Source organism: Engystomops pustulosus, chromosome 4, assembly GCF_040894005.1.
Source record: "Engystomops pustulosus chromosome 4, aEngPut4.maternal, whole genome shotgun sequence".
NCBI classification, from domain to species: Eukaryota; Metazoa; Chordata; class Amphibia; order Anura; family Leptodactylidae; genus Engystomops; species Engystomops pustulosus.
This window is the reverse complement of record NC_092414.1, coordinates 130,169,897-130,184,361: the sequence shown is the minus strand read 5'-3', so window position 1 is coordinate 130,184,361 and position 14,465 is coordinate 130,169,897. Positions and strand designations below refer to the sequence as shown.

Sequence of the window (14,465 nt, the reverse complement as noted above, 5' to 3'; positions counted from 1 at the left end):
CACCATTATTCTTAGCCCCCATAAACACAGAATGTATGCAGACACAATGGGGCAGATTTATCATGCTGTCTGAAAGTCAGAATATTTCTAGTTGCCCATGGCAACCAATCACAGCTCAGCTTTCATTTTACCAGTGCTCATGAATATGTTAAAGGGGAGCTGTGATTGGTTGCCATGGGCAACTAGAAATATTCTGACTTTCAGACAGCTTGATAAATATGCCCCATTGAGTCTTTCAGATCTCCATTGTATTGTATTATATACTATTACCAGTAGAAATTGAATATCTCAAAAACTGTATGCGTATACTATTTGTCCCTAAAAGTGTACAACCTTACAGGGTAACCAAATGATCAAAGCCGCAGATGAGTATATCTTCTTATATACATTATTAAATAAAAAATATTCTGTGGCCATTTATTTCATCTCTCTATCCCTGTGTGGGATAGTGTAAGGACATATAGAAGTGGCTGTCTGTAAGGGGTTAAGTAACTGACACAAAGACAACTTGTACTTATTTAACAGTTGTGTGTGAGTACAGAGATACAGGGGGCCTGAATCGTATTTTTTTGTTGCGTTACCCGAATATTTGCGCAGATTTTCCCTGAATTTGGCGCATGCGAACGGATAGTGGCGCATTGGCGCCGGCATGCACGCGACGGAAATGGGGGGTGTGGCTGTAAGAAAATCAGACGCATTTAGAAAAAAAAAAGTGTCGCTTGACATGCGCTTACCTGCACCCAGCGTAGGACGGTGAACTTCAGTGAACTCCGATTGAATTCAGCGCAGCAGCGACACCTGCTGGACATCAGGCGCACTACCTTAGTGAATCGCCGGAAGACCCAAATCCTCCGCAGAGAACGCACCGCTGGATCGCGACAGGACCGTGTAAGTAAATCTGCCCCACAATGTTTAAAGAATCAAGAAAGGTAGAAAAAATAGAACTATGATATTAACAAGTTTAATTTATTTATTTAACACTTTAAAGGAAATCTACCATAAAATGTTAGCTGTATTCACCATTAATGATGCTGGCTAACTCAGCAATATGTGTTCAGTTATATGTTTAGAATAGCATTTTTAAAGTACCTTAGGTCTAAAATATAGTTTTATATTTTTTTAAACTATACACAAGTGCTTCGGGTGAACATAGACATACCTCTGCCCACAATCCTGGGAAGTCACAATAGCCGAATAGAGAAGGAAAAGCAGGGCTGCAGGGAGTGCTGGAGGTGAGTACAGAATTTATTTTCAAGGAGGCTCTGCTGGACATATTACATTATTAAGGTGCTCTGCTGCACATTTCATTATTGAGAGGAGGAAACTGAACAGTTTATTAAATTGTAAGTTTTTGTGTAAAAAATTAGTGGTCTCAGCTTATACTCGGGTTGGCTTGAGTATATATACTGCAAAGGCTCTTCTATAACCAACCTACAATTCCATGAAATTCCCTATAAACATTAACATTGTAGGGTTCTGCTATTTATATGATTTAATGTAATATATAAGGTCTCACCAATACACAAAGAAGAGCTAATTTGTTATGTAAAAATGTCCCTATCATACAAGTATGACCCCCTCTTACAGAGGCTTGAATTCCATCCCATCCCTTCTTTTTGTGCTTATGACAACTGGTAGAGATGCATGCATATACTGTGTATAGTAAATCAGACAGGTTGTTTTTTAATGGTTCACAGGACAGAAAGAAACTTCTCTTTGAAGATGGAAGAGCAGTAATAAATTTCCCAGCTCCTGTAATTAAAGGGCACTTTGTGGTATAAACTGAAGTCAACATTGAACTTTTCCTAGAAAGGTTCATTAATAACATAGTTTATATTTTGCAGCTCATATTGGAAGAGGTAGATTGGCAAACTAGGATTACCTGCAAAATGAAAAAGTTTCAAACTGACCTTTGGAGCTAAATGTAAGTTATAATAAATATATACTTAATGGAGTCTGTATAATATACCACCACTTTGAGGTCATTGCACTTTATCTGGCATTAGGGCCCATACAACTTAATGTTGAAAAAAAAGTTGGCTTTTTTTATACAGTACTATGGGTCAAGGGTCAGTGCAACTTGCTTGGACTACTCCTAACTCTTTCAATCACAGCCTAACCAATGAGCAGAGCCGAATTGCAAAATCCAGGTCCATGCCAAATAATGTGGATACAGATCTCTGGACGACACGAACATAGACTTCAGCAAGAAGTCCGTCTTCTAGATTGGCACTGATCGCAGGTGTTATGCCTTACATACCGAGGCAAAGCAACAAGATCATGTGGCATTTAAAGGGTTAACACCTCCTTTGGTTGTACACAAACACCTAAGGCCGGTTTTAGACCAAGCCATTAGATGTTATTGCCAGACCCTGGGTTTCATCGTAAGGCTTCTTCTTCTGCAGGCTTATGGAAAGCGCTTTTTTTATACACTCAATTTGTGAGAATAATAAATATTTTATAACTATAACGATTACTACTGTTAGCATTTACTAACCAGACTGGGGCACTTTTAAAAGATATGTCTGTACGCCAAATATAGCAGGAGAACAGAGGTAGGTTGCTAAGGAGGTGAGGGGGGGGGGGGGGGCATTTTAATATTTGTCTAGCAAATATGCTAGAATCGGCCCTGTGTATCTTGTGTACAATATTGATATTTCCTTTGCTTGTAGAAGGATAATTTCATGAGAATGAACAGTTGAGATAAAAAATGTAATTTATTACCAACACGTCATTTAATGTGCACAAAGTCATTCCGTTCTCTGCAGGTGCAACTGTGAGGAAAAATCTACACAATGAAACCACTACAGATAACAAATAAAAATGGACTGCCTAGCCTGATATTAACGAAACTATTGTTAGTTAGGCTCCTTTCATGTGACCATTTATGGCAGCTATATGAATGGCAGCTAGCATACGACTAGATAGACAGAAGTTCGTTATGCATGGCATAGTATGGTGAGTGCACACAATGTACAGCCTGGTTGCACAGCTCCCTCTGGAGAGGGGAGGGGAGAGGATTGCTAACCCACTCCCCTTCTACAGCCGGCCGAATGCTACATCGGCTTCCGGGCCAGGTGCAGCAGACATTCATATGAAATTATATCAAACAAAGATCCCGGCACTCAAAGTCTTCATCAGCTCATAGGTTTATTGTGCAAACTTAACTTATACCATATTAGTGTCCATGTAAAGTATGTTTATGCTAGGTAGTGTTTATGTCTGAATACATTTTAAATGTGTAAAGCCATATACATTACAATATGCACTAGCCCCCAAATAAAGGACCCATACATAAAGGTTTCCCATTTCCTATTATATTTACATACAGTCTATGAATTTGAACTGGGCAATCTGCAATCTGCGAATACACATATCCAGCTATGTGTATACTCTTTAGCCAAGTTGAATTACATAGTACTTACATATCATGTAGCGAAATTAATAAAAACTATATCCACCTAGCAAACATTGCATATACATTAAGAACACATGATGGTTTGATGATGTCTATGAATGGAAGAAAATAATAAAACTGTTGTTACTTTTTTGGGACCAGCAGCATTGTTTTAAGTTTCCATTATTGGGTGGGAATAGGACATGTTTTTCTAATCGTCAATGATTGCAACGTTCAGCAGTAGGGGATGTGTTGATATTGTGGGACACAGAGATCTATGTATTTGTGTGCTGATGAGAGTGTATGTGACAGTGGAAATATTATTGAGGCATGGCATGAGTGAGGTACAGGATGAGTTTTACGTAACACAAATAACATACACAACAGTGACATGTACAGTGCTATAAATATAACTTTGTCTACTTGTGCTCAAGAAGAAATCCCAATTCTATAGATATTTACAAGAAAAGAAATTACTTTTAAAATATTTCTATTTGTCATTGTCTTTTTCTTATTAAAAAAATGTATACACAACAAGATGTGTTTGAGCTGAAGTACCCTTTAGGATGATCTGCTTGGCTGAGCCATTATCAAGGACATTGTGCAGCACACCTGGTATTTGACAACTTTAAGGCTTAAATGCGGGTCAGACCTGACTTCATATGTGAGGAATGTAGCTCCTGCTCCCTGTGTCTGAAAGAGTCTCTGAACTTATTCTGAGAGGATGGACTAAGACGAAAACACAAATGCTGACATCCAAGTACCCAAATGAGGTGTTCTGGATAGAATCCAAACAATTCCAACACAGACTTCTAGTCTGGAGCACTGATCTGTTATATACATTCAGTGCTCCAAACTGAGAACTGTATTCTTTATTTATTTTTTTTTGTCCAGGGATTTTGACAGAATTTACTGCAGAGGTTCCTAACTTCTAATTTACCATGCCCATTTTTAACCTACAGCTCAGAGGGGACGTCTCACACTCCTATGGCAATGCAACAGGACACCTTCCAAACACTAGGTCCAGTGTATCCTGAAGTTCAGAAGTCATGAAGTGAAATGCACACTTGGGCCAGAATGCCACAATATTATCTACAGCATATACTCGAGTATAAGCCGACCCAAGTATAAGCCGAGGCCCCTAATTTTACCACAAAAGCCTGGGAAAACCTATTGACTCGAGTATAACCCGAGGGTGGGAAATGCATTGGTCACAGCCTCCCCAGTATATAGCCTGCCGGACCCTGCTCCATAGTATAAATCCAGCACCTGCCCCCCAGTATATAGCCTGCCATCCCATATCCCCCAGTATATAGCCAGTCCCCTGCCCCAGTATAAAGCCAGCCTCCTGCCTATAGCGGGGAAAGCCAGAAAGGTGAGTTTTGATATAATTATTTGTACTCGAGTATAAGCCGAGTTTGGGTTTCAGCACATTTTTTTTGTGCTGAAAAACTAGGCTTATACTTGAGTATATATGGTCATCATTGTCTTTGTTATATTAGTGTTCCATTCTTGAGTTTCATTTTTTATGTAGTTTGTGTTATACATCATTTAGGTTATTTGGTTTTCTGTAGGACAAGGCATTTTATAAAGCTCCAACCCTGCCAGTTTCAACCTTGCAGGCCACTTTCGACATGATGTGGAGAGGGACATGAATGCCCCATCCCGCCGTATTTACTATAGCTGACTGCAGCTGAAATCTCCACCCGGTCAAACCAGGTCTGACCTGGCCGAGAAAGTATCTAGATCTACTAAGAGGCCAAAGCCTCTTTGTGAATCCGAGACACTGGGGGTCATTTACTAAGGGTCCGATTCGCATTTTCCCAACGTGTTACCCGAATAATTCCGATTTGCGCCGATTTCCCCTGAATTGCCCCGGGATTTTGGCGCACACGATCGGATTGTGGCGCATCGGCGCCGGGATGCTCGCGATGGAAATCGGGGGGGGGGTGGGGGTGGTTGTGGCTGAACAAAACTCGACGGATCGCGAATGGACCGGGTAAGTAAATCTGCCCCACTGTGTGCCATTGGGGGAAATATTAAAACTGCTGTGCAAAACGCCAATCTTTCTTTATTTCTATGCCTGCTTGTCTTTTGGTTAAAAGGGATTCACAAAGCTAATAAAAAATGAAGATTTTTTTATTTCCATTTCATGCATTTTTAGGAAAAAGAAACTAGCAAAAAGAGAAAAAAATGTATTAAAAATACATTTCACCGCATAAAACAAATACAACTCGTGTTAAATTTAAGCTTGCTATTTTTCCAGTTTGCTCAGAAATGATTGTCTTTAACAGGAAATCCTTTTCAGACTGTGTCATTTTTGGACACACTTTGAAGAGGAATCCTTATCTATGGTTCCCATTCCTCTTTAAAGGAAACTGTGAAATGGAACATTGTCTGTGCTACCAAATCATTGATATAGTGGAAAAACTGTCTGGTTGTATTATCTGAGTATACATTGGGTGTGATCTGCAGATGAAAAGTCACAGTATCTTTTCATGACTACTATAATGTAAAACCTGGCTTTAAAACCTTGATATGTCCACCCCTAAGATTTGTGTTAAAATATAACTTTTATTAGTATTCTGATATAAATATGACATGTGATGAAGCCGTTTAGACATGAAACATGTTAGGTGAATCTTGCAATACAGCTCTGTGAATGTGAAGCTTGGGTGGAAAATAAATGACTTCTCTTGTGGCTAGTGTTAGGGAGGTCGCACTGGTTTCGGACGCCATCTTGACTACTGTCCGCCATCTTAGATACAGCGCCCATGTTCCCTGACCATTGTCAAGTTAATGTCATCATTCAAACTTCATTTTATGTAACCTGTTTGCTTGCCTGTCTGCTAATACCCTTTGACATTTAATGAGAAGCCAGTCTGTCCTCGAAGCTGCATAATAATATGATTCTGGAGCCACTTATCACCTTCTTCTTCATCAACAATATCTGTGTACAAGGTCTCTGAGAACTGAGCACAATTAATTCACTTTTTTCCCAGAATGTGCTGATGTCCAATAGTTTTGCAGTATACTATTCACGCCCCTTTGATGACTCTTCTGTCTGTTATATATTATGCATTTTGATTATTAAACGGGAGAAGATCTTGACTAAGAGATTGACGTATGTCTTGGTCTTTATGTTCAATCATGGGTTAATTAGGACTTACAAAAGTCAAGAGGGCTGTTGGGGCCCTGCATAAAAAAATCCCTAACACTAGTTACAAACACGCAAAGAGAAGTAGACTAGGGGGCTGTTATATCTTGATTTTTTCTATGTTGCGTTAAATTTTGCCTAAAATGTCTTTATTTTGCGCCAGATTTGTCTAATGTCAAAATTTGCTTAGATAGATGCGTTCATTCTCCCGGCTAGTTTTTGAGACTTTTTCATATTTTTGCGACTTTGTGTAAAAAGTCTCAATGAGAAAAACATTTAACATTTAGGAGTATTCTTCAGCTACCATGTTTCCCCGAAAGTAAGACACCTCCGAAAGTAAGATGTAGTGGGAGTTTAAGGGGGGTCGTCTAATGTAAGACGTACCCTAAAAGTAAGACGTAGTAAATTTTACATTGGTTGGTAGTACCAGTACCTGCATCAGGAACATGAACAATATAGAGAGGCAGGGGGGGAGCCCGGAGCTGAGGTGGGATTGGTGGCTGCTGGCGGGAGTCTTATGTCGGCCGGCGGGGGCGGGAGCTAGATGCAGGATCCGGGAGCGGAGGGGTGGAAAGCGGAGGTATGTGGGGGGCGGGTTGGAGCCGGCTAAAGGGTGGGCGGGAGCTTGATGCCGGCTGAATATCGCGGGGCCGGGGCATACAGAAACACGCAGCCTCCGTGCCCTCATGTGCAGCCTCTGATTGGACCAGTGGCTCCTGCACAAGGAAGAAGAAGCCAGACCTCTACCCAGCACTGCAGAGTAATTGATCCGATCGCAATTGCAGTACCAGGTGCTGTAACCCTATGGGAGATGTGTGGGATACTGTATGGTGCTGTAACCCTATGGGAGATGTGTGGGATACTGTATGGGGCTGTAACCCTATGGGAGATGTGTGGGATACTGTATGGTGCTGTAACCCTATGGGAGATGTGTGGGATACTGTATGGGGCTGTAACCCTATGGGAGATGTGTGAGATACTGTATGGGGCTGTAACCCTACTGGAGATGTGTGGGATACTGTATGGGGCTGTAACCCTATGGGAGATGTGTGGGATACTGTATGGGGCTGTAACCCTATGGGAGATGTGTGGGATACTGTATGGGGCTGTAACCCTATGGGAGATGTGTGAGATACTGTATGGGGCTGTAACCCTATTGGAGATGTGTGGGATACTGTATGGGGCTGTAACCCTATGGGAGATGTGTGGGATACTGTATGGGGCTGTAACCCTATGGGAGATGTGTGGGATACTGTATGGGGCTGTAACCCTATGGGAGATGTGTGGGATACTGTATGGGGCTGTAACCCTATGGGAGATGTGTGAGATACTGTATGGGGCTGTAACCCTATTGGAGATGTGTGGGATACTGTATGGGGCTGTAACCCTATGGGAGATGTGTGGGATACTGTATGGGGCTGTAACCCTATGGGAGATGTGTGGGATACTGTATGGGGCTGTAACCCTATGGGAGATGTGTGGGATACTGTATGGGGCTGTAACCCTATGGGAGATGTGTGGGATACTGTGGATTTTATGGTTAAAACAAAATCGACAATTTTTTTCCAATATAAGACATACCCCAAAAGTAAGACATAGTGGGACTTTTGAGGGTAAAAAGAATGTAAGACACTGGGGGTCATTTACTAAGGGCCCGATTCGCGTTTTCCCGACGTGTTACCCGAATATTTCCGATTTGCGCCGATTTGCACGCGATCGGATTGTGGTGCATCGGCGCTGGCATGCACGCAACGGAAATTGGGGGGGCGTGGCCGAATGAAAACCCGACGGATTCGGAAAAACCGTGCGCATTTATAGGCTGGTGAATTTCAGGGTATTCTAGCAGGCCTCGGGGAAATTCAGCGCAGCAGCGCCATCTGTTGGACAGCGGAGGAACTACCTTAGTGAATCCCGTCCGGACCCGAATCCACCGCAGAGAATGCGCCGCTGGATCGCGAATGGACCGGGTAAGTAAATCTGCCCCACTGTCTTACTTTCGGGGAAACACGGTAGTTCGTTTTTAGGGTGATTTAATATAAAAATAAAAAATGGACATCATTTTATGTTTTAATTGTTATATTACAGTTTCCGCTTTGTATATACAGATGTCCTATCATGGTGTGTCCTGTATATCCTGTCCAGCTGCAGTCGTCTCTCCTTTATCACATACATTATATGGAGAACTTTTGGGGCTCAGCAACGTGTCCTTACAATGTATATCACTGACGCATCACTGTCTGATTATAGGGGGCTATATGCCTGATCCTCCCCCCTGAATGTAGGGGCTGGAATCAACCTCGGGAAAAAGATAGTGACTGGCTCTTTCTATTGAATTTGGTGCTTTTCCAAAGAGGTCAGTGCCCTTATATGGAGACTGAAATCACTGGGGACCTCCCTCCTGCTGAGTGACAGATGTGTTCAGGCGGGGGAGGGGTTTAATGTGAACAGCCACATATTATGATGGTTTATATTGTTAAGCTATCATAATTGTTTTCTGTTTAAAATAATCAATTAAAAAAAATATTTATTTAAAAACATAAAGAACAGCTGTCTGCTTCTGATGCTTCTGACAAAATGTTTATATGAAAAAAAAGTTACAAAATTAAACATTTTTGTTTATTTCTAAACAGAGGTTTTTGAAATTTTGACAATTAATCAATTCATCAAACAGATTTTGGTGCGAAAATCTACCGCGTAATACAGTAACAGTAGTCATATGGTCCCTTAGAAACAAGACTGTGTCCTTGGATACGGCCACCTCTGCTGGAGGGATTGCACAAAGAAACAAAAGGTTTTTGTATATGAAATGTCCACAAGTTACTGCATGTCCCACAGCCATCCTGTGGTAATGATTGGTGAAGCCAGGAGGTCAGGCAGGACTCAATAGTGCATGTCTGACCACTGCTGCCAGAGTGTGAGGTGGTCGTATCTGAGGAAGCCATCTCGTTTCTAAGGGACAACATGGCTACATTTATGAGAAATTATCTTCTCACAGGAACATTTTTTTTATAACATCCAATTGAAGAATTTTTTACATATGGCAAATGAATTAAATTACATGTAAATGCCCAGATGGGAATACCCCTTTAAGTATAGCACAATCATGGAGGGTTAGCCTGTGGAGATGGTATAATAATGATAAATCTTTATTTATATAGTGCCATATTTTGCAGCGCTTTATAGATCATGAGGTACATATATACACTAAATAAGACATTACAGAGCAATAGCATTGTCACAATTTAAAATTATTGCAATAAGGGCAGCCACTATGTTAATTATAGAGATGGCCCTAAAAATGTCAGTTTCTTGTTTTTAAAGATCAGACTCCATACTCTTCTGAAGTGTAGGAAGAGGACTTGTAAATTTTAATTGAAAATGTCAAAATCACAATTATTGGTTTTGCTTTTAGTTCTCATAGTATCTTACAGCATTACAATTCTTACAGTGTGACATGTTTCAGTCACATGGCTCATTATCAACTGAGCCTTATGCATACTTGAGAAATGTGTCATTGGCCAATAAAAAATTTCCGACACTATTGTTCATGTGAGAAAAGGCTAACCAAGGAGGTTTTATATGTACACAGACACATGCACCCACATGCAACATTTTGGTGCAAGGTGCCTATGCCCTTCACACATAGCCAAACATGCTCCTAGGAAGGTGTATCATGATTCTGAAGAAATAATGTATAGGTTTCAGACTCAAAACCCACTGCAGAATTATGTTTCCCAGTAGGCCGAACATGAACCTTAATAGGTCCGTTCATCAATAATTAACAATACAGAATGGGAACCCCCGTAATTATGGATAGAAAATTGAAGAAAAATAAGATTAGAAAAGGCATATGTTTCCCAATCTGGTTTTCATAAGATAAAAAGAAAATTGGAGATACATCCCGCAGAACTGATATATCCCACTTCTAAATAGGTCTTTTGTTACAAGATAATTAATGTTGCCCACTTTATTGGTCTTAATGTTACCACTGTTAGTACATATACACTCACCGGCCACTTTATTAGGTACACCATACTATTAACGGGTTGGACCCCATTTTGCCTTCAGAACTGCCTCAATTCTTCGTGGCATAGATTCAACCAGGTGCTGGAAGCATTCCTCAGAGATTTTGGTCCATATTGACATGATGGCATCACACAGTTGCCGCAGATTTGTCGGCTGCACATCCATGATGCGAATCTCCCGTTCCACCACATCCCAAAGAAGCTCTATTGGATTGAGATCTGGTGACTGTGGAGGCCATTTAAGTACAGTAAACTCATTGTCATGTTCAAGAAACCAGGGTGAGATGATTCCAGCTTTATGACATGGCGCATTATCCTGCTGAAAGTAGCCATCAGATGTTGGGTACATTGGGGTCATAAAGGGATGGACATGGTCAGCAACAATACTCAGGTAGGCTGTGGCGTTACAACGATGCTCAATTGGTACCAAGGGGCCCAAAGAGTGCCAAGAAAATATTCCCCACACCATTACACCACCACCACCAGCCTGAACCGTTGATACAAGGCAGGATGGATCCATGCTTACATGTTGCTGACGCCAAATTCTGACTCTACCATACGAATGTCGCAGTAGAAATCGAGACTCATCAGACCAGGCAACGTTTTTCCAATCTTCTACTGTCCAATTTCGATGAGCTTGTGCAAATTGTAGCCTCAGTTTCCTGTTCTTAGCTGAAAGGAGTGGCACCCGGTGTGGTCTTCTGCTGCTGTAGCCCATCTGCCTCAAAGTTCGACGTACTGTGCGTTCAGAGATGCTCTTCTGCCTACCTTAGTTGTAACGGGCGGCGATTTGAGTCACTGTTACCTTTCTATCAGCTCGAACCAGTCTGCCCATTCTCCTCTGACCTCTGGCATCAACAAGGCATTTCCGCCCACAGACTGCCGCTCACTGGATGTTTTTTTCTTTTTGGACCATTCTCTGTAAACCCTAGAGATGGTTGTGCGTGAAAATCCCAGTAGATCAGCAGTTTCTGAAATACGCAGACCAGCCCTTCTGGCACCAACAACCATGCCACGTTCAAAGGCACTCAAATCACCTTTCTTCCCCATACTGATGCTCGGTTTGAACTGCAGGAGATTGTCTTGACCATGTCTACATGCCTAAATGCACTGAGTTGCCGCCATGTGATTGGCTGATTAGAAATTAAGTGTTAACGAGCAGTTGGACAGGTGTACCTAATAAAGTGGCCGGTGAGTATATATATATATATACATATATATATATATACAGGCAGTCCTCGGGTTACATACAAGATATGTTCTGTAGGTTTGTTCTTAAGTTGAATTTGTATGTAAGTCGGAACTGTATATTTTATAATTGTAACCCCAGACAAAATTTTTTTGGTCTCTGTGACAATTGGATTTTAAAAATGTTGGGTTGTCATAAGAACCAGGATTAACAATTAAACTTCATTACAGACAACTGTGATAACTGTTATAGCTGTTTATTGTAGTCTAGGGCTAAAGTACAGTAAATTACCAAAATCCAGGGGCCCGTTTGTAACTAGGGGACCGCCTGTATATTACATTTTAATTGGAAAACTGGACACTTGCTTCAGAGATTAAAGAAGTTAGGTTGCAGAAGTGTATCATAAGTCTGACTTTTTCCTGTTGTTATCTGAGACTTTTCTTGGCTTTCCTGCTGGTCAGATGTATCTTAGTGCTTTTTCCTTAATGATAAATGTGGCATTTGGTCTGTAGTGAATTTGCTACTTTTTAAAACAAAAAAACATAGTCCTGCTGTTAGCTCTGAATAAGTAATGTAATATAATGGACAAACCATTTACAATAGCTTTATAGTCATTTCAAGTGGCTTTAGCAATGAAACTGTTCATTAAGAATGTCAGTAGACTGTATTGATTTTAAAATTTGTGAAACTTTGTGAAATGTCACTCTTAGTTATGCATGTGTAAGGCTACATTCACACACATGTATGGGGGACGTATATACGGCCAATATACATCCCCCATACACTTCTATGGGTTCACGGCACCATATAACTAGTAATCAGATTTTTTGAGCCATAATCGGATTCTTCTGAATATTTATATGAAAAAAGGATAACTCCAAATATCTTATATGCACATAAGCAAATATCTAATTTAATAACACCTTTATACGCCTCTTACAATTATAAACATTCCACTGTAATAATGTTTTTTTTTTTTTAATTTTTCAAATACAGATAAAAAAAGTCAATTACAGTTAACATGGACTGTACAATGGCGAACTACAAGAGGACAAACAGCCATAGAAGGCAACAGATATTAAGTATACACAGTAGTTTTTCATCCTCATTCTGTACAACAGATATAATCCAAGTTTTAATTGGGTACATTTTTATGCAATTTCTAGATCTTCTTGATGTAATTTCCTATCTAAATTGCCCTGTCTTGGACCCACTTGGTCTACTAATAAAAGTTACATTTTAATGGGAACTATGGCAAATTATGGTATTTTTATTGCAGTTGCTTTGCAGCTTTTTGAAAAAATGTTATATATTACACACAATGTAAACACTCTCTCTTTTACAGGCAGCTACCTGACCTGTTTCTGTACTGGACTGTAAGTACCAAGAATGACTGCAGGGCCAGTTATTGTATATGGCAGTGATGGCAAACCTTTTAGGGACCGAGTGCCCAAACTGCAACCCCAAAGCCCCCTCATTTATCGCGAGGTGCCAACCGAAAATAAAGCAGTAACTTATTACTCCCTGTTCTTCAACAACGTTCAATCATACTGGCCTCCTGAGGACACCAACACAGTAGAAAAAAAAGATGGAAAATTTGCGTCATTGTAGCTTTATTCCAGTGCCCCTCTGTACACAGAAAATCATGGGGCCAGCAGGAGGTCCTCTAAAGATAATTTGGCCCTGTCTACACGTTCCCCTCTTCCTACAGTTCCATGTATGTATCACTTTAAAATATCAGTGGAAGCAGCATCTTTTAAGTTGTTTGGAACTGCAGGAAGATTCTATCTGGTGTGCTTGGGCAATGGCCTTAGTGCCCACAGAAAGAGCTTGGAGTGCCACCTCTCGCACCCGTGCCATAGGTTCGCCACCACTGGTATATGGGATTGGATATATTCTCCATTCCACAACTATACTACCGTATTTTCCGGACTATAAGGCGCACTTAAAAGCCTTGGATTTCCGTAAAAATCCTAAGTGCGCCTTATAGTCCGGTGCGCCCTATGTATGGCGCTGGGCACAGGGCAGTGGACCATACTTACATAGGTCCCCGCTACCGGAGACCGGAGATCTCCAGCGGGAACTGCAGACCACGCGGCATGAACAACTTCTGCCGCGTGGTCTGCAGTTCCCGCTGGAGATCTGCGGTCTCCGGTAGCGGGGACCTATGTAAGTATGGTCCGCTGCCCTCCTCCACCTTCCCCGGACCTTCCCCGCTCACCTTCCCCGCGTTCCCCGTCGTGTCTCGGCGTCGCGTCTCAGCGTCGTGTCCCGTTGCGTAGCGTCCCGTCGGGTCTCCGCCACGCCCCCGGACCCCGCGCCTTATAGTCCGATGCGCCTTATATATGTAATTATTACATATATAAGGCGCATCGGACTAGTGCGCCTTATAGTCCGGTGCGGCTTATAAGCCGCAAAATACGGTATTTTATCTGATTTTACTATAGTATAAAGTAAACCAAGGAACTCATGAGGATACAGTTCTAGGGCAACTATTTTGATGCTAGACTAACATGACATCATGTTCTTCACATCATTGATCATTTTTCACATATTTATCATCAGAATTAGTTGGTGATCACAGAAACTGAATTAATAACACATGCATTCTTGTAATAGCTCACCTGTTTATGTTCTAGAAAAATGAGTCAACATTTCTATGAAAAAATAAAAATCGACTACCACTCTACTTTTTTG

At 41.2% G+C, this 14,465-nt stretch overlaps 1 long non-coding RNA gene across 1 annotated transcript; it reads left to right on the top strand.

Moving 5' to 3' along the window:
• The first annotated feature begins 1,141 nt into the window (after positions 1-1,141).
• Positions 1,142-12,895, top strand: LOC140125642 (uncharacterized). Its single transcript, XR_011854666.1, has 3 exons — positions 1,142-1,232; positions 1,845-1,924; positions 12,765-12,895. It is a non-coding gene; the product is annotated as an uncharacterized lncRNA (long non-coding RNA).
• The last annotated feature ends 1,570 nt before the right edge of the window (positions 12,896-14,465 follow it).